Source organism: Petromyzon marinus, unplaced genomic scaffold (genome assembly GCF_048934315.1).
Source record: "Petromyzon marinus isolate PM22_M1 ecotype Great Lakes invasive population unplaced genomic scaffold, UKy_Petmar_22M1.pri1.0 PM_G_Scaffold_35, whole genome shotgun sequence".
NCBI classification, from domain to species: Eukaryota; Metazoa; Chordata; class Hyperoartia; order Petromyzontiformes; family Petromyzontidae; genus Petromyzon; species Petromyzon marinus.
This window is the reverse complement of record NW_027422928.1, coordinates 1,902,652-1,927,477: the sequence shown is the minus strand read 5'-3', so window position 1 is coordinate 1,927,477 and position 24,826 is coordinate 1,902,652. Positions and strand designations below refer to the sequence as shown.

Below are 24,826 nucleotides of genomic sequence, written 5' to 3'. Positions count from 1 at the left end.
ACATGGTGCTTGCTTAATCGCCTCAGCAACTCGGAGTTTTGTGTCTCATCACAAACACTCGAAGAGCATCCCCAAGTAGCAGCTGCCCCTGTGTGGCACAAGGTGGTGGCCCTGCACCGGCCTGCATGTGGACAAGAGCCTGTCAGTAGGGGGCGATGATTGATGTGTCATCTCAGTTGTGTAGTTTGTAGGTAATGCTTAGAATTTGCTACATTTTCACTCAGATGCCAGCATGCAATGGCCTACTCGTTTTGAATGACACAATAGTATGTTTTACATACACTGTGAAGCAGACTGCAATTTTTTTAAAGCTTCTTGTTAATACGATGTAACGTGATGCAGTATATTTCACTGCAGTAATCCAATTTTGTTAATATGCCTGTCAATAATTTAGAATGAATACTTGTCTGGTTGTGTGCATACTTGTAACATTTGATCTGTAAGGGTCAAACATTGAATAAGTGATGTTAGGACAAAGTGTGCGTGTCTGTTTGGAAGTAACTTGTACAGAGAACTCAGGTGGGACCCGTTGTTCTTGTGATAAAGGTCAAACGGTGTTTTTGTGTTCCACGAAGCATCTGGAGCAACGCATTGTCTTTGAAATAGGTAGCACGCTCGGATCATTCATCAGTTACAAGGCATACCACTTAAAGGTTACACGTATAGGAGGAGGTACATTCTCTACAACACGAATTGCAGTTTTGTGTTACGTGTTGACGTAGATTTTGTCTAACTGGGACTAGAAATGCTCCTTGCTGATTCACGTCTGGATGTTCGTAACCATCGGTTGAAGCAAACCCCACTGCTGTTGTTGAGACGCTGTGCACCAATAAGGGTCCAACACATTGACGGCCTTCAGGCCAGGAAAGTCACAACATTTGCACACGAAGGACGCATTCACGCAAGTACCCCATGCTCCGTTTTGAAGTTTTAAAATGAAACATCTTTGAATTGTGTTTTGAGTTAGATGATTTTATTTCTTCATTAAAAGCTTATATCAATTTACATCTGGAAGACTTCATTGAAAAGGACATTTCGTGTGAATTTTCTCTCGTCATTAAGTAGATGGCCTTGCCAGGGGTTCGGTTCAATGCGGACACAAACAGTGTACACACACACAATGTACACACACAGTGTACACACACAGTGCACACACACACAGTGTATACACACAGTGTACACACACACAGTGTACACACACACAGTGTACACACACACAGTGTACACAGTGTATACACACAGTGTACACACAATGTACACACACATTGTACACACAGTGTATACACACAGTGTATACACAGTGTACACACAGTGTATACACATAGTGTATATACATACACAGTGTACACACAGTGTATACACAATAATGTCCACGTTGTTGCTGAGCTCACACACCCAAGGGAGGGAGCAATGGAAAATGAATCTAAATCAACTTAAACTCCAACTCTGTTACGTCACCACTCTTAATTACCTCATCGGCGTGAAACCCCAGGGTGAGGTGTACTTCGCTAGTGACGTCATGTCACCAAGGTATTCACCCCTCCCCCCATCCACCGCGCTCTTGAGCGTGACGTCACCTCCGCTCGGGTTACCGCCGATATCGTTCCAGTGGCAATCCTTATTTGGGCAAAGCTACGCCCAGTGACCGGTGGCTCATTAACATAATGTGACCGTTAAAGCCGTCGCGAGTTTTTTGCGACGGGTTCAGCGCCCACGCCTCCATCCCTTGACGTATGGGCCGGCCTGATTAACATAATTTATTCAGTTAGAGAGCTGCTTGTGGAAGGGCACTGACGTCATACTACTTCCTGCTGTCGCGAGGCAACAGGAAGCTGCTGTGTGCGCGCATGCACTGAAATCCGAGGTGAGAAATTCTCATCGTTGTGGTGGTGGTTGTTGTTGTTTACCAAGGTAGAGCCTCTGTCTCTCGTAGGGATGTCAGTTGAGTAGCAGCGAGCATGGGAATCGATGTCCAGGTTGGAACTTTACAACGCGGGGCCTAGCCACGCGGGGCCTTGCCTCCTGCCCTCGCCTGATTGCGTTCGCTTTAATTATCTCGCTTAAGTTTAATTTGTCTTCACCCGGATCGCCACTTTGTAACTTTGTTTTATTGTCAATGTTCACGCAGTTTTTATTTTCGTTCTTTTGTTAGCAGGCCAAGCCCGCTTGAGCTGCTATACCGCTCTTGTTATCAGAAGCGACCTGCCCACAACAACACAAGGTGAGGCTTTGTCAACGTGTGTGAATGTTTTGACTTAAAACTTTGGTGACTGCAGGAATTAATATTCTTGGTTCTTTCGGTAAAGTCACGTAGATAGAAAATAAAATTAAAATAACATAATAAATTAAAAGAAAAATAAAACAAATTGAAAATGAAGCAAAAAACCCACGACGTTTCGATCTCAACACAAGTGGTCTTTATCTTATTGAATTGAATCTGTTATTTTTATTTTCTATCTACGTGACTTTACTGAAAGAACCAACAATACGTGTGTCAATGTATCTATCGGTCAAAGACGCTAAGCGCGTGCCGCTGTTGACTCTGAATGTGTGGAGGGGAACACCTTCACCACGGGGAGAGAGAGACAGAGACACGGATAGCCTCGGCTATGTTGATTGATCCTCGATTCATTACTTGGTGGAGTGAGGAAGAATTAATGCTGAGCAGATGAAGGTGGCCAGGCATGGTTCTGGTCACACCACCACCTGTTTACTCATGGCAGTGTGTGACAGTGTCAAGTTTGTGTTTGCAGTAAAATCTATTAACTCTATTGAACACGGAGGTTATATCAAAACAATAGTTTATTTTTGTTTTCCTCTGGAACTCTTTATAAGAATGGAAACAGGAGGTGAACACAGCACACACATTCAGCTGAAGTCGGATCTGTTCATCCCCAGCATTCAAGGACATCTGATCCTGGATTCACACCTCTAAGTTGCGATTGAACATTAATTCATGCATTTCTGCAAAACACAAATAGTATTGTTTTCAAAACCCTTTGCTATGTCAGCTGAATTTAGCTTTCATAAATATTAATTTTGTAGTCAGACAGCCGAAATTGTGTGCTTAGAGTTTTGAGTTAACATTCATCTTGATGATATGAAGGCTTCCAGGCATATTAATGACATTTTCCCTCTCATTGTGTGCCATAGCAGCCCGTGGAGAGAAACCCTTCAGGTGCACTCTGTGCGTGAAGGCGTTTGCACGTTCATCAAATCTGATGAATTTGGGAAACTTTTTCACTACATCATGAATATATTAATAAGTATAGACGTGTAAGTCACGTGTGCATTCCTCTGTGCCTGACGTGTAGATGGTGTGGATATTCTTCTTTTCTGTCTGCAGCTGACGCTTCCTCTGCAGATTTGGTCTGATGGAGCAAAGGCAGTCAGCGCAGCTCGGTACGACAAGTCAACAATGCGACCAGCGTGCATACAGCACGGATCGGACTGGAAATTTGACACGGCACCAGAGAAGTCACACAGGAGAGAAACCCTTCAAGTGCACTGTGTGTGGGAAGGCATTTTCATGGCCATCAGTTTTTCAGAACCACCAGAGAACACACACGGGAGAGAAACCCTTCAAGTGTATTTTTTTGTGGGAAGGCATTTTCATGGTCATTTGCTCTTAAAACACACCAGAGAACACACGGGAGAGAAACCTTTCAGGTGCAGTGTGTGTGGGATGGCGTTTGCACAGTCACCACATCTTCAAGTACACCAGAGAACACACACGGGAGAGAAACCCTTCAAGTGCATTGTGTGCATGAAGGCATTTGCACAGTCATCTGATCTTGTAAAACACCAGAGAACACACATGGGAGAGAAACCCTTCAGGTGCACGATGTGCGGGATGGCGTTTACACAGTCATGTAATCTTGTAACACACCAGAGAACACACACGGGAGAGAAACCCTTCAAGTGCAGTGTTTGTGGGAAGGCATTTTCATGGTCATCTGCTCTTAAAAAACACCAGAGAACACACACGGGAGAGAAACCTTTCAGGTGCACTCTGTGCGGGAAGGCGTTTTCAGATTCATGTAATCTTGTAACACACCAGAGAACACACACAGGAGAGAAACCCTTCAAGTGTACTCTGTGCGGGAAGGCATTTGCACGTTCATCAAATCTTGAAATACACCAGAGAACACACACGAGAGAGAAACCCTTCAAGTGCAGTGTGTGCGGGAAGCCGTTTGCAGATTCATCAACTCTTCGAAGACACCAGAGAACACAAAAGCATCGGAAGATCCACAAGGAGCGGAGTCGGAGTCTGAAATCAGCTTGTGAAAGTCAAAGTGCCGCAATGAGCCCATCCCTCATGAAACACGAACCTGACAAAAATCCCAGCTTGGACACTTAAAGGTATCGAGGTGAAATATGAAGAGGTGAAGGTGAAATGTGAAGAAGTGATGAGCGAAGAAGTGAAGGTGAAATGTGAAGATGAAGATTCAACTCCAAAATGGGACCTTCACATCGTAAAGCAGGAGGAGAATTCTGACTGAGGCAGAGCGAGGCAACTCCCAGCAGTTTTTGGAAGTGGAGGTGTGGGTGGACTTCCTCCGAGACAATACAAAGTCAAGTGGAGATCCGGTAGATGTGTAAGCTTGATATGATGTCGCTCCAATAGATGCACCTTTGTCACAGGCCTTTAATGACAAGAATGCGAAGTTGAACACTTTGTGGGCCCGTGGGTTGGGTAGATCTCTAACCAGGAGCAAGAGCCAATAAGCTCCCAAGCATTCACTATGTTATCATAATGATTGATTTTACATGGTGCTTGCTTAATCGCCTCAGCAACTCGGAGTTTTGTGTCGTACCTCGTCTGAAACACTCGAAGAGCAGCTGCCCCTGTGTGGCACAAGGTGGTGACCCTGCACCGGCCTGCATGTGGACAAGAGCCTGTCAGTAGGGGGCGATGATTGATGTGTCATCTCAGTTGTGTAGTTTGTAGGTAATGTTTAGAATTTGCTACATTTTCACTCAGACGCCAGCATGCAATGGCCTACTTGTTTTGAATGACACAATAGTATGTTTTACATTCACTGTGAAGCAGACTGTGCAACTTTTTTTGTAAAAGCTTCTTGTTAATACGATGTAACGTGATGCAGTATATTTCACTGCAGTAATCCAATTTTGTTAATATGCCTGTCAATAATTTAGAATGTATGCTTGTCTGGTTTTGTGCATACTTGTGACATTTGATCTGTAAGGGTCAGTCATTGAATAAGTGATGTTAGGACAAAGTTTGTGTGTGTTTAAAAATAACCTGTACAGAGAACTCAGGTGAGACCCGTTGTTCTTGTGATACAGGTAAAACGGTATTTTTGTGTTCCATGAAGCATCTGGAGCAACTCGCTGTCTTTGAAATAGGTAGCACGCTCGGATCATTCATCAGTTACAAGGCATACCACTTAAAAGTTACACGTATAGGAGGAGGTACATTCTCTCCAACACAAATTATAGTTTTGTCTTACGTGTTGACGTAGATTTTGTCTAACTAGGACTAGAAATGCACCTTGCTGATTGACGTCTGGATGTTCACAACCATCGGTTGAAGCAAACCCCACTGCTGTTGTTGAGACGCTGTGCACCAATAATGGTCCAACACATTGACGGCCTTCAGGCCAGGAAAGTCACAACATTTGCACATGAAGGACGCATTCACGCAAATACCCCATGCTCCGTTTTGAAGTTTTAAAATGAAACATCTTTGAATTGTGTTGTGTTTTCAATTAGATGATTTTATTTCTTCATTAAAAGTTTGTATCAATTTACATCTGGAAGACTTCATTGAAAAGGACATTTCGTGTTAATTTTCTCTCGTCATTAAGTAGATGGCCTTGCCGGGGGTTCGGTTCGATGCGGACACAAACAGTGTACACACACAGTGTACACACACACAGTGTATACACACAGTGTACACATAGTGTACACACAGTGTACACACTGTACACAGTGTACACACTGTACACAGTGTACACACAGAGTATACACACATTGTGTACACACAGTGTACACACACACAGTGTACACACACAGCATACACACACAGTGTATACACAGTGTACATAAACAGTACACACAGTGTACATACAGTATATACACAGTGTACACACACAGGGTACACACACAGTGTATACACACACAGTGACACAGCGACACACAGTGACACAGTGTACACACACACAGTGTACACACACACATTGTATACACACAGTGTACACACATAGTGTACACACAGTGTATACACAATAATGTCCACGTTGTTGTTGCTGAGCTCACACACCCAAGGGAGGGAGCAATGGAAAATGAATCTAAATCAACTTAAACTCCAATTCTGTTACGTCACCACTCTTAATTACCTCATCGGCGTGAAACGCCAGGATGAGGTGTACCTCGCTAGTGACGTCATGTCACCAAGGTATTCAACCCTCCCCCGTCCACCACGCTCTTGAGCGTGACGTCACCTCCGCTTGGGTCACCGCCGATATCGTTCCAGTGGCAATCCTTATTTGGGCAAAGCTACGCCCAGTGACTGGTGGCTCATTAACATAATGTGTTCGTTAAAGCCGTCGCGAGTTTATTGCGACGGGTTCAGCGCCCACGCCCCCATCCCTCCACATATGGGCCGGCCTCATTAACATAATTTATTCAGTGGGAGAGCCGGGGGGAAGTGACGTCATACTACGTCATACTACCTGCTGCCACCTGCGCTCTTGCATTGAAATCCGAGGTGAGAAATTCTCATCGTTGTAGTGGTGGTGGTCGTTTTGGTGGTTGTTGTTTACCAAGGTAGAGCCTCTCTCTCTCGTAGGGATGTCAGTTGAGTAGCTCCTCCCCCCTCACTCTATCTCTCCTCCCTGGCTTCTCCCCCCTCTCTTACCTACGTAGCCTCTTGTCACGGCAACCCTTTTGCCCACTTCAGCAATTGTCTCTTGCTGTGGCTGTCCCACCTGATGACGGACGCTTGTCGTGTTGCTAACGAAACGTCACGTGATTTAATTTATTTTCTACCTACCCACGTGATGACTTTACCGAAAGACCCAAAGAGCGGCCGTCAATCTTGACTTCAAGTCAAGATTTGACGGCCACTGCATGGCGCGCTTTCAGATGCGCTCCAGCAGCCGTCTGGAACGCTCTTCCTTCTGACATTCATTAAGTCGCTGGAGCTATGCGCTTTTGAATGAAGATTTGACTACGGAACTACCTATCGTACCCTTTGGTTCTTTCGGTAAAAAAAAAAAACAAAAAATAGATCACGACGTTCCGATCGCAGCAACAAGCGACCGTCTTCACAGTCACTTTACCGGAAGAACCAAAGAGCGTGGATCCCTGCAGTCACGAAAGCTCCAAATCAGGATTGACGACTTTGTGTGTTCAGTTTGTCGTCCTTCCCCAGCACCTCCGATGAGCACGGTTGGCTACGTACGGCGCGTAAGAAGTTCAACGTACGTACGCAATGAGGGGGTGCTTCTTTTATTCACACGCGGCACAGCGCGGGCCAACCTCATCTTCTCATTCTGAGCGCGGCGTCTCCGCCGGCCACACGCACGGTCGGTCACGCGGCGCCGTTCCACCCGTCCGCTCTCGGCTTCGCCGCTGGCCGGCGGCGTGCCGGGAAGGGCGGCGACGGAACCCCCGCAGGAGATCTTCCGCGCGCGGCCGCACGACGGAGAGAGACGATGGCGAGCGGCGACGCAGCCCGGGACCCAAGGCTCCACGCGCGAGCCCCGAGTCCTCCTCCGCCCACCGCTTCTGTCGCCGCAAGGTGCGGTTAGGCTCCGCCTCTGGCCACGCCCTATCGCGGAACCTTCCAGAGGGTTCCCGGCGAGCCCCGCCCATTTACCCTTGGCCCAGATACCTCTCCCTTTCGGATTGGATGTTGCTTTAGCGGTGCCTGTACCCGTGCTTCCGTTTTCTAACCAACAGGTGTCATCATGTCATTACATCACCCCCCCCCACCCCCCCCCCCCCCGTAATAAAAAAACATGTAGCCTTCCTGGCTAATATCTTGTTTGGTTCTTTCGGTAAAGTCACCACGTAGAATGAGAATAAAATAATAAAATAAAACAATAAAATTCTCACGACGTTTCGGCCACGACACAAGTGGCCTTCTTCAGGTGAAAGGAACAAACCTGTCGGGACGACAGAGCTACAATAAATGACGGAGCTTCAATAATGAAGCTCTGAAGAAGGCCACCTGCGTTGTGGCCGAAACGTCGTGAGAATTTTATTGTTTTATTTTATTATTTTATTCTCATTCTACGCGGTGACTTTACTGAAAGAACCAAAGAAGATGAATCCTTATAGTCACGAAAGGTTTAAATCGAAATTTTCCTGGCTAATACTCAAATAACAGGTAAGTGCGCCCATGTGCAGGATAACAACAACAACAATATCTATAAAAGCAGGACTCCAGTTATTTTCCTTAAAAAGGCAGAACAATCCGCAGGAACAACACCTAAAGACGAGGGAACAAGGAGCGAAGGGAACATTTACGAAAGGGAACAAGACTTAGGAAAACGAACAGAACAGAACTGAACAACAACCACAACCTCTCCGCCATTCCCGACCAATACCCAGAATATGGAATCAACGGAATCGCAAGCATTTGGACCGAGTTAACCTCGACCAGAACTGAACAACAACAACAACAACCACAACCTCTCCGCCATTCCCCGACCAATACCCAGAATATGGAATCAACGGAATCGCAAGCATTTGGACCGAGTTAACCTCGGCCAGAACTGAACAACAACAACAACAACCACAACCTCTCCGCCATTCCCGAGCAAATACCCAGAATCAGGAATCAACGGAATCGCAAGCGTTTGGACCGAGTTCGCGACGCCGAGTTCCGTTGACGGGGGACGGGACTTCCGCCCCTGCTCGGGCGGTGCGCGTGCCACGAGAACGGCCGGAGACACACGGGGTGCAACGCAGGAGGCACGGGTGCAGCAGGAGGCACGGGTGCAGCAGGAGGCACGGGTGCAGCAGGCTCGGCGGCAGCAGCCACCTCCCTCGGTCCCGGCGAGGCTTCGATGCGACGGGCGGCACGGCGCGATCCTTCCGACGCACGCCGTCTGAACGCACACGCCATCCCCGGCTCGCCGGACGCACTGGACGCTGGCGGACCAATTTTCGGAGACGGGGGAAGAGGCAATCCGTGGCAGGACAAACGGCTTCGGCCGAGACGGACGGACGAACCAACGGCGAAGGCCCAGCCGGAAACGCGCAAACTGCGGCCGCTTAACCTCGGCCACTTCCACGGGCTCTTGCCGGGGGGCTGATGCAGCTTAGGGGACGTAACCAACCGGCACCCGCAGGCAACGTAACCATGCTCCGTCACCGATGGGCCATGCTAGCACGTGATCCCGTTTCCCCGCAATACGTTCATTACTCTTTGGTTCTATTCGGTAAAGTCACGTATTTTTACCTACGTGGTGACTTTACCGAATAGAACCAAAGAGTATGGATCCTTGCAGTCACGAAAGCTTCAAATCTAGAATACGTTCGTTGTTTCGCCCGTGCTTTGGCGGCGTTAAATTTTGCCGCCTCCCGAGCCGTGGAAATGCATTGCGGGGTAATTTTCACATGCTCTGGGCAACTTGGATTTCCCCTTAGCCAGTGGCAAACCCAATTGGGCATCTACAGGGGGTACATTCTGCCTCCCATACATGAGAAAAAATGGTGAAAATCCCGTGGAAGTATGAGGGGCCATCCTATATGCAGCTAGTACACTCGGAACATGCAAATCCCAGTCCGTTTGCGCCGCGTCAATCGCCTGACAGAGCATGGAGGTCAGAGTTCTATTCAGGCGCTCCACCATCCCATCTGTCTGGGGGTGGTACGGCGACGTTTTAATTATCTTAGCACCTAAAGCATCGCAAACCTCGCACAGCAGTTTAGATGAGAAATTTAGAATTATCCTGTATATAAATCACAACAGTGTTTGTGTTCATCATCAAGTGCAGCAAACGATTTTCATCCACAGACGTCACTTATGCTCAGACGGCCTAAGCACAGCTCAATGGGGAACCAAATGAAGACGTGTATTTGTTATTGTGGCCATGCACTCTAAACTACGGACCACACAGTAAACCGCTGTGGTCTGCGCCCCTTCAACGCAGGAGAAATATCAAAACTAAACCACCTCTCTCCTGAAGCCCTCTCGCGAAGACCAGCAAGCCTCAGCGTCGGCATTTAGCTGCTGAGCACATCGCTGGTGCCGTCGCGCGCGAGAATGGAATTTCGGAATTGCTCGGATTTCGCACGATTCAGGAAAAATGACCCAAACACTCTCAGAAAGATCCTCAAAACTCGGGACGGACGGCAGCCAGGCGCGGTTCGTCCACCAGGGGGCGACAGGGGCGCTGACGAATGTAACTCCGGCCCCACGGGTTCAAATTTGAGTGCGACAGCCACCGCAGTTGCCACAGCTCATCTGCAACGCGTCGTGAGACAAAGGCAAAGGCGCAGCTCTGCAACGTGTCACTTGTGCCACGGCCCCCCGGGTGGGACGGACCTCCAACAGAAGATGCTGCGGTGAGCTCCTCTCGAGGGGCATCTGGGCCCTACACTTCCAAGCTATCCATCTGCTTGTTGAAATAGGCGAGAGTGCCCACACTTTACCCCACCACCACCACACGTGCGTCCTGACGATCGACTGCCCATTATGACTGCTTTGACTGCGATCACACCACAGACGCTTCCCAAAAGATCACGGCCGTGCGTCGTTTCTTCGGTATTGACGAGCAAAGCGAGCGGACGATACTGCGTCGCGAGGCAGTGAACCCCTTTCACCTTGCCTCGGCTGTGAAGCCCTTCCGTTTGATTTAATCTCGCACGACCTGAGGAATGCGAAATTAATTTCAGATTTGTTTCCACGAGGAACACATCGGTGGTGGTGGTGGTGGTGGAGGGGTTTGTGATGCCGGCTGTCCAGGATTATAACTCATGCTGGGCGACCACTACGATACTGACGTTTAATGGCCAAAACAATAAACATTTGATATAAAATACCCAACATGATATATGGGTGGTTGAGTGTCTGGGTGAGTGGGTGGGTGGGTAAGTTGTTGGGTGAGTGGGTGGGTGGATGAGTGAGTGGGTGGATGAGTCAGTGGGTGAGTCGCCGGGTGAGTTGGTGAGCGGACAAGTGAGTGGCTAGATGAGGATGCTAATCTATGGGTCTCTTTGTGAATCTACCCCTTACAAATTTGTCCTCCTTCCGTACCCCTCACATCATCTCCCACGTGGCAAGTCCGATAAGACTCGATCTATAATCTCAATGGCATTTTTATGTGTATATCCCTCTGATCTCTCCGGCCTTGCCCCATCCCTCCCCCATCGTCCCTGCCTCTCCCCCCCCATCTCCCCCGCCTCTCTATCCCTCCTCTCTCTGTCTCTCCTCTCTGTGTCTCTCGCTCTGCCTTCGACCTGTCTCTCTCCACCCACCCCTCCCGCGACTTTCCTTCTGGCCCCCTCTCGCTCCCACCTGGCCCTGTCCGCGTCCTGCCTCTGCTCCTCCCTCTTGCCCTCGGCCCACCTCACTGCACGCTCTCCCCTCTGGGCGTCTTGATGTCCGTCATCTCTCCCTTCTTGCTCTTCCGTAATTTGAGGCTCCTCCTCTCTGCCCTGACTTCTTTTCCCTCCTCGCTCTCCTCTCCCTTCCCGCTCCATCGGAGCTCTTCGGTCGCTCTCCTCGTTCCCGAGCGACGGTGGCCGTGCGGGGAGCAAACCTGTAACGTCACAACCGTCACCGCCGTCAGCATCACCTCTAACACCGTCACCAACGCCATCAGCGTCACCAACGCCATCACCTCCAACACCGTCACCTCCGTCAGCACCATCAACAACAACAAGCGGCAGGCTACGTGCATATTCTTTGGATCTTTCGGTAAAGTCACGTAGTGTATACACACAGTGTACGCGCACAGTGTACGTACACACACACAGTGTATACACAATAATGTCCACGTTGTTGTAGCTGGGCTCACACACCCAAGGGAGGGAGCAATGGAAAATGAATCTAAATCAACGTAAACTCCAACTCTGTGATGTCACCATTCTGCATTACCTCATCGGTGTGAAACGCCAGGGTGAGGTGTACCTCGCTAGTGACGTCATGTCACCAAGGTATTCACCCCTCCCCGTCTATCGTGCTCTTAAGCATGACGTCACCTCCGCTTGGGTCACTGCCGATATTGTTCCAGTGGCAATCCTTATTTGGGCACAGCTACGCCCAGTGATTTGTTTCTCATTAACATAATGTATCCGTTAAAGCCGTCGCGAGTTTATTGCGACGGGTTCAGCGCCTATGCCCCCATCCCTGACGTAGGGTCCAGCTTCATTAACATAATTTGTTCAATTTTGATTTAAAGCTTTCGTGACTGCAGTAATTCATATTCTTAGTTTTTTCGGTAAAGTCACGTTGAAGGGAAACAACAAAATAATAAAATATATATAAAACAATATTGTATTTTGTTGTTTCCCTTCAACGTGACTTTACCGAAAAAACTAAGCATATAATTTATTCAGTTAGAGAGCCGCTCTTGGGAGGGAAGTGACGTCATACTACTTCCTGCTGTCGCGAGGTAACAGGAAGCTGCCGTGTGCGCGCTTGCACTGAAATCCGAGGTGAGAAATTCTCATCGTGGTGGTGGTGGTCGTTGTGGTGGTGGTGGTTGTTGTTGTTTACCAAGGTAGAGCCTCTCTCTCTCGTAGGGATGTCAGTTGAGTAACAGCGAGCATGGGAATCGATGTCCAGGTTGGAACTTTACAACGCGGGGCCTAGCCACGCGGGGCCTTGCCTCCTGCCCTCGCCTGATTGCATTTACTTTAATTATCTCGCTTAAGTTTAATTTGTCTTCACTCGGCTCGCCACTTTGTAACTTTGTTTTATTGTAAATATTCACGCAGTTTTTATTTTCTTTTGTTACCAGGCCAAGCCCGCTTGAGCTGCTATACCGCTCTTGTTATCAGAAGCAACCTGCCCACAACAACACAAGGTGAGGCTTTGTCAACGTGTGTGAATGTTTTGACTTAAAACTTTGGTGACTGCAGGAATTAATATTCTTGGTTCTTTCGGTAAAGTCACGTAGATATAAAATAAAATTAAAATAACAGCTAATAAAATGGCTAATAAAATGGACATACAATACCCTGGTGTCTACAAACTAAGTTGCCTCTGTGGTAGTTACATTGGAGAAACCAAACGCCATGTCTCGGGACCGCATTCGTGAACATAAAGCAGACCTTAAACACGGTAGGACCAACACCTCGGCCGTAGCAGATCATTGTTCTAATTCAGTAGGCTCACATGCCATTGACTTTTCCAAGACAGAGGTTCTTTGTAAGCCATCTGGCTTCCATGAGAGATTCGTTCATGAGGCTATCCACATATACAAGCACAGAGACAATTTCAACCGAGAAGATGGATTCTATCTTAGCAATCATTGGAAAGATTTGATAAACCATTTCAGTTCTTAATTGATTGTTCACGCTTACAGTGGCTTTCAGACAGCATACATTATAACAAAATTTCGTCTCCCCCCTCCTCTTTTCAAAATATAGATGGACTAGTCCTGGGCAAACTGCCAAATCGCTGCGCGTGACGCTAACGTTTTTTATATAAATAAATAAATGCGCCGTTTAAAAATAAATTTATGCAAACCAACACACCTGAAGATGACCGTTTGAGTTATGGTCGAAACGTCGTGAGAATTTTTTATTGTTTTATATATATTTTATTATTTTGTTGTTTCTCTTCAACGTGACTTTACCGAAAAAACTAAGAATATTATCAGAGTTGTTGTTTTGTGTTTGAGTTCCGACCGCAGGTATTGTGGTTAATGTGAACATGACTCCTTGTAAAAAAGGTGTCAGTTTTGTTGCCAGATAAAAGGGTAAACATTTTTTTATCATATTTTGTTACTGGCAAATGAGGTTACCAATGGTGTAAGGTGGGGCGTGTCAACAGCGTGGTGGTGTTCACTCTAGATGCTTGGTGGTGTTCACTCTAGACGGGTGGTGGTGTTCACTCTAGATACGTGGCGGGGTGGTGTTCACTCTAGACGCGTGGCGGTGTTCACTCTAGACACGTGGTGGTGTTCACTCTAGACTCGGGGTGGTGTTCACTCTAGACACGTGGCGGTGTTCACTCTAGACGCTTAGTGGTGTTCACTCTAGACGCGTGGTGGTGTTCACTCTAGACTCGGGGTGGTGTTCACTCTAGACTCGGGGTGGTGTTCACTCTAGACTCGGGTGGTGTTCACTCTAGACTTGGGGTGGTGTTCACTCTAGACCAGTGGTTCTTAACCTGGGTTCGATCGAACCCCAGGGGTTCGGTGAGTCGATCTCAGGGGTTCGGCAGAGCCCCCGCCACGGAGGTCCGGACACACTTGAATTATTGTGTAAATTTGTGATGACACACACGGCCCGCTTGGCCATCACTGGCTGCAGATGATCATGCTACACTGCTTGGCCAATCAGCGCTGCGGGGAATTTAGTGCGTACTCAGTAGTCAACGTGTGACTGTTGTTGTCGTACGTCGTGTGATTTCTTTAATATTTTATCCATACTAACTATGTCGGGCAAAAGAAGAAAGTGGTCGGACGAATATGTACAACATGGATTCTCATGTATCACGGAACGTGATGGGAGTGAGCGTCCTATCTGCATGATTTGCAACGCCAAGTTGAGCAACTCTAGTCTTGCACCGGCAAAACTAAAGGAACACTTCTTGAAGCTGCATGGAGACGGGGAATACAAGAACACAACACTTGCTGAATTCAGGGTGAAGAGAGCCAGATTCGATGAAAGGGCCACTCTGCCTGCTCTTGGATTTGTACCTGTTAACAAACCGATCCTGACAGCATCGTACGAAGTTGCTTACCTGATCGCAAAGCAGGGCAAGCCACACACCATTGGTGAAACACTTGTGAAACCAGCTGCATTAAAGATGGCGAATCTGATACTCGGAACAGCGGCCGAAGGTAAATTATCCCAAATTCCCCTTTCAAATGACACCGTCAGTGACAGAATAGAAGACATGAGTAAAGACATCTTGGCTCAAGTAGTCGCGGATCTGATTTCAAGCCCGGCAAAATTCAGCCTTCAACTCGACGAAACCACAGACGTTTCTGATCTAAGCCAGCTTGCTGTTTTTGTACGCTATGTGAAAGACGACATGATAAAAGAAGAGTTTTTATTTTGTAAGCCTCTTACAACAACAACGAAGGCAGCCGATGTGAAGAAGCTTGTGGATGACTTCTTCAGAGACAACAATCTTTCATGGGATATGGTTTCTGCAGTTTGTACGGACGGAGCTCCAGTCATGCTGGGAAGAAAGTCTGGTTTTGGTGCGCTAGTAAAGGCCGATGCACCACACATCATTGTGACGCATTGTATTCTGCACAGGCATGCGTTGGCAACAAAAACCTTACCTCCAAAAATGGCAGAAGTATTAAAAACTGTGGTGGAATGTGTGAACTATGTGCGAAAAAGTGCTCTGAGGCACCGCATCTTCAGTGAGCTGTGTAAAGAAATGGGCTCTGAATTTGAGGTACTTCTGCTCCATTCTAATATTCGGTGGTTATCCCGGGGACAGGTGCTGAATCGTGTTTTTGCCATGCGTGTGGAATTAGCCCTGTTTTTGCAAGAGCACCAACACTGCCATGCAGATTGCTTCAAAAATCCTGAGTTCATTCTCATTTTAGCGTACATGGCTGATATATTCGCAGCTCTCAATCATCTCAATCAGCAGATGCAGGGTGGTGGAGTCAATATCATGGAAGCGGAAGAACACCTGAAGGCTTTTAAAAAAAAGCTACCGTTATGGAAACGACGAACAGAGAACAATAAATTTCGATTTAAAGCTTTCGTGACTGCAATGATTCATCTTCTTTGGTTCTTTCGGTAAAGTCACGTAGAATGAGAATAAAATAATAAATTTATAAAATAAAATAACACAATAATATTCTCACGACGTTTCGGCCACAACACAAGCGGCCTTCATCAGGTGAAGGGAGCGAGACTGTCTGGTAGGACAGCGCTGGAGTGAGAGAGCCACGTTCAGATCACGGCTTTTAAGCTGTGTGAGAGGAACAAAGAGCCTTAGAGTCGTGGCATCTCTTCAGAAAGGTGAGAGACTCGATTAGTTGAGTCTCTCACCTTTCTGAAGAGATGCCGCGACTCTAAGGCTCTTTGTTCCTCTCACACAGCTTAAAAGCCGTGATCTGAACGTGGCTCTCTCACTCCAGCGCTGTCCTACCAGACAGTCTCGCTCCCTTCACCTGATGAAGGCCGCTTGTGTTGTGGCCGAAACGTCGTGAGAATATTATTGTGTTATTTTATTTTATAAATTTATTATTTTATTCTCATTCTACGTGACTTTACCGAAAGAACCAAAGAAGATGAATCATTGCAGTCACGAAAGCTTTAAATCGAAATTTAACCGCCTCTACGGGGAGGGATTCCACACATCCTTAAGATCATTCAACAGACTTCGGGATAAGAAGGCTCAACTAATCGAGTCTCTCACCTTTCTGAAGAGATGCCGCGACTCTAAGGCTCTTTGTTCCTCTCACACAGCTTAAAAACTGTGATCTGAACGTGGCTCTCTCACTCCAGCGCTGTCCTACCAGACAGTCTCGCTCCCTTCACCTGATGAAGGCCGCTTGTGTTGTGGCCGAAACGTCGTGAGAATATTATTGTGTTATTTTATTTTATAAATTTATTATTTTATTCTCATTCTACGTGACTTTACCGAAAGAACCAAAGAAGAGAACAATAACTTCGCACACTTCCCGCTTCTGGACGACTGTGCAAGTAAGATCGAAGATGTGTCTGGAATCGGAGATATTTCTGTATCCACGGAACTGAAGCAAACAATTGCCACGCACTTAGATGAGCTTGCAAAATCTCTCGACGGATATTTCCCTACAAGAGAGTCATATCCAGCATGGGTGAGACAGCCGTTCACGTTTGCTGTTGAAACAGCAGATGTCAATGATGAATTCCTCGACGAAATCATTGAAATTCAGCAGAGCCAGGTTCAACAGCAACTCTTCAGAACAACAACGCTCTCAACGTTTTGGTGTCGACAAATGAACAAGTATCCAGTTATTGCTAAGAAAGCCCTGGATTTTTTTATACCATTTGTTACAACATATCTTTGTGAGCAATCCTTTTCGAGGATGCTGGACATAAAAACGAAGAAAAGGAACAGACTTTGCTGTGAAAATGACATGAGAGTGGCACTTGCCAAGGTGAAGCCACGCATATCTGAACTGATCTCTCAAAGGCAACAGCAGAAGTCACATTGATTTCCAGGTATGTAATTTGTTGTGAGTTTATGCATTGTGTTGGTTTTATTCTTTGAACAAGGTAATGTTCATGCACGGCTCATTTTGTGTACCAGTAAAAAACATATCTACGTCTTGAATTTGAAAAAAATCACATTTTATTTTTCACTAAAGAGGGGTTCGGTGAATGCGCATATGAAACTGGTGGGGTTCGGTACCTCCAACAAGGTTAAGAACCACTGCTCTAGACGCTTAGTGGTGTTCACTCTAGATGCGTGGCGGTGTTCACTCTAGACTCGGGGTGGTGTTCACTCTAGACGCGTGGCGGTGTTCACTCTAGACGCGTGGCGGTGTTCATTCTCTACATGTAGAGGGGAGACCGGGGGATCGGCAAGGAAATCCACACGACCATGGGGAGAGAGACACGCAGCCTCGGCTGTGTTGATTGATCCTCAATTAACTACTTGGTGAGTGAGGAAGCATTAATACTGAGCAGGTGAAGGTGGCCAGGCGTGGGTCTGGACACACCACCACCTGTGAACCATGCCAGTGTGTGACAGTGGTGGAGCCAGTGGGGGGTGGGGTGGCACGTGCCCCCCCAACTATCCGATCGAAATCCCTAATTTTGATAGGATCATTGGGGTTTATTAGTAACGAGCTTCACTACCCAGCTTCGCCCGGGACTTGGATTATTGTCTTGGATTAACTTCACATTCCCTTCTATTTCACTGAAAACCCCTGGAAAAAATTGATGCTTGCAAGAAAGAAAAAAGCCGAAACAAATCAATTTACCTAAATCGGATGTTTTCACTCAAGGAAATTCAACCTCTTACCCCACTTCTACGTAAGGTCGATTTCGGCCACTCGGGAAGGGAATAATGACGTGGCGAGCTGAAAATAGTCACGTTCACTTAGAAATTCCAGACAGCGTCAGCTGTGCAAATTTTCACGACGCCAAAGCTCGGCGCTGGAGAGGTTTTTGCTGCTTCGCACAAACAAACAGATGGAATGTTCTGCTTCATATTTAAGATAGCAGTTCTACCCGTTCTTCGCACGGAGGATATGTATTGAACTCCGAGAAGCCAATGGCTTCATCGGCCAGGAGCGAAGCGCCACCTAAAATCTCTCGGCACGCTGTTAACTGCTCTAAGCATTGCAGAGCGCTTGACTCAGAGGTGTTGCGGGTTGACGCCAGACACTTCATGGTCATTCCCCCCCCCCCCCCCCCCAAAAAAAATACAAAATACTTTTTATATTTTTTACATTGTGTACAGTATGGAACATACCCACATGCCAAATTTCAAGTGTGTGGCACGTTGGGAAGTATGCTAAACATTTCTAACAGACACACGTATCCACACATTTCCCTTTCATATATATAGATAAATCAGCATTTTGCGACCCCCACTGCCACTGTGTGGCATATTATTACGTGCCAGGGACTCTATGAGAGGACAACAGTCCAAGTCCATAATTGGCAATAAGTGACGGCAAAGCAGTTGTAAGTGACTCAGAATTTTGCGCAGTTGCGTATACAGTACACGACTTCCCTGAAGGCAAACACCTTCAGCGAGCGCAATGCCGATCACACGCGTCGAATAAAAAGCAAGGGACAAGTCCTTACTTACTAACAACTCCTTACTAACAACTCCTTACTTACTAACAACTCCTTACTAACAACTCCTTACTAACAACTCCTTACTTACCAACAACTCCTTACTAACAACTCCTTACTAACAACTCATTAGTTACTAACAACTCCTTACTTACTAACAACTCCTTACTAACAACTCCTTACTTACCAACAACTCCTTACTAACAACTCCTTACTAACAACTCATTACTTACTAACAACTCCTTACTAACAACTCCTTACGTACTAACAACTCCTTACTAATAACTCCTTACTTACTGACAACTCCTTGCTTACTAACAACTCCTTACTAACAACTCCTTACTTACTAACAACTATAATTTCATTGCTGGAGGGGTTGCCCCCCCTACCTGAAAATCCTGGCTCCGCCTCTGAGTGTGTGACAATGTCAAGTTTGTGTTTGCAGTAAAGTCTATTAACTCTATTGAGCACGGAGGTTATATCAAAACAGTAGTTTAGTTTTGTTTTCCTCTGCAACTCTTTGTAAGAATGGAGTCAGGAAGTTAACACAGCACACACGTGCAGCTGAAGTCGGATCTGTTCATCCCAGCATTCAAGGACTTCTGTGCCTGGCTTCACATCTCTTAAGTTGCGATTGAACATTAATGTATGCATTTCTGCCGAACACGAATAGTATTGTTTTAAACACCCTTTGCTATGTCAGCTGAATTTAGCTTTCATAAATATTCATTTTGAAGCCAGACAGCTGAAATTGTGTGCTCGGAGTTTTGGGTGAACATTAATTTTGAAGATACGAAGGCTTCCAGGCATGTTTATAACCATTTGCCCTCTCATTGTGTGCCATAACAGCCTGTATGATGAATTTGGGACACTTTTCCACTATATCATGAATATATGAATAAGTATAGACGTGTAAGTCACGTGTTACTGTGTATATATGCTTTCCTCTGTGCATCGATACTGACGTGTAGATGGTGTGGATATTATTTTTTTCTGTCTGCAGCTGACGCTTCCTCTGATGCTTCCTCTGCAGAATTGGTCTGATGGAGCAAAGGCGCTCGGCGCAGCTCGGTATGATGAGTCAACAATGCGACCGGTGTGCATACAGCACGGATCGTACTGGAGATTTCACACGGCACCAGAGAACACACACAGGAGAGAAACCCTTCAGGTGCACTCTGTGTGGGATGGCGTTTGCACAGTCATCACATCTTAAAGTACACCAGAGGACACACACAGGAGAGAAACCCTTCAGGTGCACTCTGCAAGAAGGTGTTTGCACATTCATAAAATCTTCAAGTACACCAGAGAACACAGAAGCATCAGAAGATCCGCAAGGAGTGGAGTCTGAAATCGGCTTGTGAAAGTCAAAGTGCCGCAATGAGCCCATCCCTCATGAAACACAAACCGGAAGAAAATCCCAGCGTGGACACTTTTAAAGGTATCGAGGTGAAATATGAAGAGGTGATGGTGAAGAGGGAAGAAGTGATGGTGAAAAGCGAAGAAGTGAAGGTGAAATGTGAAGATGAAGATTCAACTCCAAAATGGGACCTTCACATCGATGGAGGCAACGTGAAGCAGGAAGGAGAATTCTGACTGTGAGGCAGAGTGAGGCAACTCCCAGCAGTTAGTGGAGGTGTGGGTGGACTTCCTCCAAGACAATCCAAAGTCAAGTGGAGACCCGGTAGATGTGTAAGCCAGAGACGATGTCGCTCCAATAGATGCACCTTTGTCAGAGGCCTTTAATGACAAGAATGTGAAGTTGAACACTCAATTCCTAGGTTCAACCTGCAGAGTAAGAGCGAGCGGCCCATCTTTGTGGACCTGTGGATTGGGCAGATCTCTGACCAGGAGCCAGAGCCAAGAAGCCTCCAAGCATTCACTATGTTATAATAATTGCATTTACTCGGTGCTTGCTTAACCGCCTCAGCAACTCGGAGTTTTGTATCTCGTCTGAAACACTCGAAAAGCATCCCCAAGTCGCAGCTGCCCCTGTGTGGCACAGGGTGGTGGTCCTGCACCGGCCTGAATTTATTATTTTCGCCTGAGGATGACCGCTTGTGTTACGATCGAAACGTCGTGATCTATTATTATTTTGTCTACCTACGTGACTTTACTGAAAGAACCAAAGAGTATGTGAACAAGAGGCTGTCAGTAGGGGGCGATGATTGATGTTTCATTTCAGTTTTGTAATTTGTCGCTAATGTTTAGAATTCGCCAGCATGCAATGGCCTACTCGTTTTGAATGACGCAACATTAGTACGGTGTACATACACTGTTAAGCAGACGGTGCGTATTTTTTAAAATAGCTTCTTGTTAATACGATGTAACCTGATGCAGGATATTTCACTGCAGTAATTAAATTTTGTTAATATGCCTGTCAATAATTAAGAATGAATACTTGTCTGATTGTGCGTGTACATGTAACTTTTTGTCTATGAGGGTCAAACATTGATTAAGTGTTCAAATCTAGATTGATTAAGTGATGTTAGGACAAAGTGTGTGTGTGTGTTTGGAAGTAACCTGTACAGAGAACTCAGGTGAGACTCATTGTTCTTGTGATACAGGTCAAAGGGTACTTTTGTGTTTCACGAAGCGTCGGCCTCTGGAGCAACTCATTGTCTTTGAAATAGGGAGCACGCTCGGATCATTCATCAGTTACAAGGCATACCACTTGAAAGTTACACGTATAGGAGGAGGTACATTCTCTACAATACGAATTGTAGTTTTGTCTTACGTGTTCACGTAGATTTTGTATAACTAGGACTAGAAATGCTCCTTGCTGATTGACGTCTGGATGTTCATTACCTATCGCTTGAAGCAAGCCCCACTGCAGTTGAGACGCTGTGCACCAATAAGGGTCCAAGCATTTTAGGGCCTTCGGCCAGGAAAGTCACAACATTTATGGCACACGAAGGACGCATTCACGCAAGCGACCCATGCTCCGTTTTGAAGTTTTGAAATTAAACATCTTTGAATTGTGTTATGTTTTGAATTAGATGATTATTTCTTCATTAAAAGCTTATTTCATTTTACATCTGGAAGACTTAGTTGAAAAGGACATTTCGTGTGAATTTTCTCTCGTCGTTAAGTAGACGGCCTTGCCGGGGGTTCGGTTCGATGCGGACTTCCACCTGTTTGGGATTGCGGGATCGAGATGAGGCGACACGGAGCTGCTGGCCGTCTGCAGATCGATTCCAACGTAATCGAGCGTCTGTCCCTGCGCCTCCGTCATTGGTACAGGGAGTGCGTGTCTCCGTTGTGGAGTTTCTGGATAATGTTTGGAATTACCCCAATTTTGACCGTGACACCAACATGCAATGACCTGTGCGTTGTGAATGACACAACGTTATGTTTTACATCTGCCGTTTAGCAGACTGCGCATATTGTGGGTAATGTTGCTGGGGTAGCCAGGTGTGCCTGTTGAATTTTAACCTTGAACCTCTGCAATAAATAGAGAATGTGCTACCACATTCTTGGTTCTTTCGGTAAAGTCACGTAAATAGAAAACAAAAATAAAGAAAAAAATGCGTTTATTTTTATTATTGAAATCGTCATTTTATTTTTTTCTTCAATGTAACATTTTTTTATTTACGTGACTTGACGGAAAGAAACAAGAACGTTAATTCCTGCAGTCGCGAACGTTTTAAGTCAAAATAGAATGCGCCACCACTCGGCTTGCCTCAATCTGCGTGGAGGCGTGGGGGTGGGGGTCAGCCTGAGAGAGTTTCTCACCGGCGCAGAACTTCCACACAGAGGCTCCACGCAGCTTCGTGCGGAGCGACAGGCCAGGCAGCTCCCACACAGCGTGGTGCAGCTCGTTAACATTTATAGTCTTGCTTCTTTCAGTAAAGTCACGTAGATAGAAAATTTTAAAAAACAAGAAAATTGGAAAATAATAAATTGATGAAAAGATGCCCATTGGTCGACTGAGATGACTGTGCCCCCCACAGTGTACACACACACAGTGTACACACAGTGTACACACACACACAGTGTACACACACACACAGTGTACACACACACACAGTGTACACACACAGTGTACACACACACAGTGTACACACAGTGTACACACAAAAGTATACACACAGTGTACACACACACAGTGTATACACAATGTCCACGTTGTTGTAGCTGAGCCCACGCACCCAAGGGAGGGAGCAATGAAAATGAATCTAAATCAACTTAAACTCCAATCCCGCTCTGTGACGTCACCACTCAGCATTCCTTCATCGGCGTGAAACGCCAGAGGGAGGTGTACCTCGCTAGTGACGTCATGTCACCAAGGTATTCCACCGCGCTCTTGAGCGTGACGTCACCTCCACTGCCGATTGCGTTCCAGTGCCAATCCTTATTTGGGCAAAGCTACGCCCAGTGACGGCAATTCATTAACATAATGTGTTCGTTAAAGTTGTCGCGAGTTTATTGCGACGGGTTCATTGCCCACGACATTTGGGACGAGTCACATTAACATAATTTATTAATTCTCTAATTTATTCAGTTACGGAGCCGCTCATTGTGGGAGGAGCGTGTCTCGTACCCCGGAAGTGACGTCATGCCACCTGCTACCGCGTGACGTCACGAGGTAACAGGAAGCTATCGCTTCCTGCACTGAAATCCGAGGTGAGAAATTCTCATTGCGATTGTGGTTGTTGTGGTGGTGGTTGTGGTTGTTGTTTACCAAGGTAGAGCCTCGCTCTCTCTCTTAGGGATGTCAATTGAGTAGCAGCGAGCATCGGAATCGATGTCCAGGTTGGAACTTTACAACGCGGGGCCTAGCCACGCGGGGCCTTGCCTCCTGCCCTCGCCTGATTGCGTTTACTTTAATGATCTCTCTTAAGTTTAATTTGTCTTCACCCGGCTCGCCACTTTGTAACTTTGTTTTATTGTCAATATTCACGCAGTTTTTATTTTTTTCACCAGGCCAAGCCCGCTTGAGCTGCTATACCGCTCTTGTTATCAGAAGCGACCTGCCCACAACAACAATAACAACAAGGTGGGACTTGATAATTGTTTTTTTTACCCTTTTACCTGGCAACAAAACTGGCACCTTTTTTACAAGGAGTCATGTTTACATTGACCACAATACCTGCGGTCGGAACGCAAACACAAAACAACAACTCTGATAATGTATGTGGCACTGTGGTGCATTGTCTTCTGGTCCAACACCAACGTGAGACGAGGCTCTAAAGTCTAAAGAAAGCTGTCTCGGGTGTGGACCAATCAATTTCAAGGACAGTGCCACATACATTATCAGAGTTGTTTTGTGTTTGCGTTCCGACCGCAGGTATTGTGGTCAATGTAAACATGACTCCTTGTAAAAAAGGTGTCAGTTTTGTTGCCACATAAAAGGATAACAGCGTGGTGGTGTTCACTCTAGACGCGTGGCGGTGTTCACTCTAGACACGTGGCGGTGTTCACTGTAGACACATGGTGGTGTTCACTCTAGACGCTTGGCGGTGTTCACTGTAGACACGTGGCGGTGTTCACTGTAGACACATGGTGGTGTTCACTCTAGACGCTTGGCGGTGTTCACTCTAGACGCGTGGCGGTGTTCACTCTAGACACGTGGCGGTGTTCACTCTAGACGCGTGGTGGTGTTCACTCTAGACATGTGGCGGTGTTCACTCTAGATGCTTGGCGGTGTTCACTCTAGACGCGTGGTGGTGTTCACTCTAGACACGTGGCGGTGTTCACTGTAGACACATGGTGGTGTTCACTCTAGACGCTTGGCGGTGTTCACTCTAGACGCGTGGCGGTGTTCACTCTAGACACGTGGCGGTGTTCACTGTAGACACATGGTGGTGTTCACTCTAGACGCTTGGCGGTGTTCACTGTAGACACGTGGCGGTGTTCACTGTAGACACATGGTGGTGTTCACTCTAGACGCTTGGCGGTG

The 24,826-nt window shown here is 46.6% G+C and overlaps 1 long non-coding RNA gene across 1 annotated transcript; it reads right to left on the bottom strand.

The window, feature by feature from the left end:
- Positions 1–7,463: 7,463 nt before the first annotated feature.
- LOC142915799 (uncharacterized) lies at positions 7,464–11,884 on the bottom strand. Its single transcript, XR_012936103.1, has 2 exons — positions 11,552–11,884; positions 7,464–9,129 (listed from the first exon to the last, which is right to left on the bottom strand). It is a non-coding gene; the product is annotated as an uncharacterized LOC142915799 (long non-coding RNA).
- Positions 11,885–24,826: the final 12,942 nt, after the last annotated feature.